We start from the raw sequence: 1,563 nt of genomic DNA, 5'->3' as shown, positions 1-1,563 counted from the left end.
TTGTTATCCTAGTCTTCCCTAGAGGACCTGCTTGAGTGTATCCTCTCAGCAGCTTATCCAATCAACAGCATATGTTCATCACAGAACTGTCGATTTGACCTAGAAGACATAAATTCACATTTTTGGACACAAACACGTTTTCCTGACATAAACACGCATTTATTACATTACCTAGCATGCATTAATGACAACAATAAATACATCAAAGTACAAGGAGGTTTTGTGGTACTTACTGGCTCTCCTGCCTCTGCTGGCCTCTGGAATCGGCGAACGCGGTCGAATCTATGAACCAAAGCCATCGCTGCTGACTGATGTTGCTCTTTTATCTCTCTGCACTCTAATCTCTTGGAGGTGTAGATGACAATGAGGATGTATTTTCCCTCGTGGTCTATCTTATAGACAGCCCTAGCCCTCGTTTCTCGAGTCAGTCTTCATTATCCCGTGACTCTGTCACTTTATCCAATCAGACCATTCTAGCCTCTCTTTCTTATCGAGAGATTGTCTGCAATCTTTTTAGACATTTTCATCCAATCTCTCGAGGGGGCATATCATTCCCATCTTGGGGCAACTCTGTATCAGTTCATCTTATCTTCTTTGAAACAACGCAACAAGCGGCATTGTCTCAAAGAGGGGCAAAATGTAGACACCCAAAATTGTCATGTCTAATTAAATAAATATTTTATTTATTTAATTATCTAAGCTTAATTCTTCTATTAATTAAATAAATCCTTATTTATTTAATTAATTCATTTATCCTCTTCTAGCCTTATTTCTCATTTAAATAAATACATTTATTTATTTAAATTATCATTTTCCTAAATTAAATAAATATTTTATTTATTTAATTGATCTCACTCCTTCTATTAATTAAATAAATCTTTATTTATTTAATTAATTCATTAACCTTTTCTGCCCATGACACATGTCATTCATCTCTTAATTCATACACTACCTACCCCTTTCATTATTTTATTATTTCTTTTACCTACCCTCTAATCATAGCCGACCTTCTTTTACACCTCTCAATCTTATCCCTCCATTTTATATAGTGTCTTCTATATAAGGAGATGCTTCCTTCATTATCAAACCCTAATCAATCATTCTAACTACTTGATCAATTGACTACTTGGCATATACGATCCTACTAGCAACCACATTTCGTTCTTTGTTGAGCTCTTGTGCACACATAAAATCTGAGAGCAAATATATCAAGCAAGATCAATGGAGATAGGAAGAATGGAGATCCAAACCCTATTGGACATGTGATGGTATAATCTTTGTGATTTCATTTGATTTGCATTGTCTTAGGTAATCTTCATATATTATGGTGGATCTTTGTTGTTGTTAGGCTAGGGTTTTGTGGTTGAATTCATTTAGCCTTTCAATATCATTATTATTGTTATCCATTTTCACCATATACAGTCCCATGGCCTTTATAAGTTATAAGAGTTTCATGCACATTTCAATAGTATAGTGTGATGCATATCCTTCACTAAGGAGTTGAATCAACTAACCAACTTCTATTCCTTGACATTTTGATCATGAAAAATCTAGATGGCTCTT

This window comes from Cryptomeria japonica, chromosome 7 (assembly GCF_030272615.1).
Source record: "Cryptomeria japonica chromosome 7, Sugi_1.0, whole genome shotgun sequence".
NCBI classification, from domain to species: Eukaryota; Viridiplantae; Streptophyta; class Pinopsida; order Cupressales; family Cupressaceae; genus Cryptomeria; species Cryptomeria japonica.
This window is presented reverse-complemented; position numbering follows the sequence as displayed.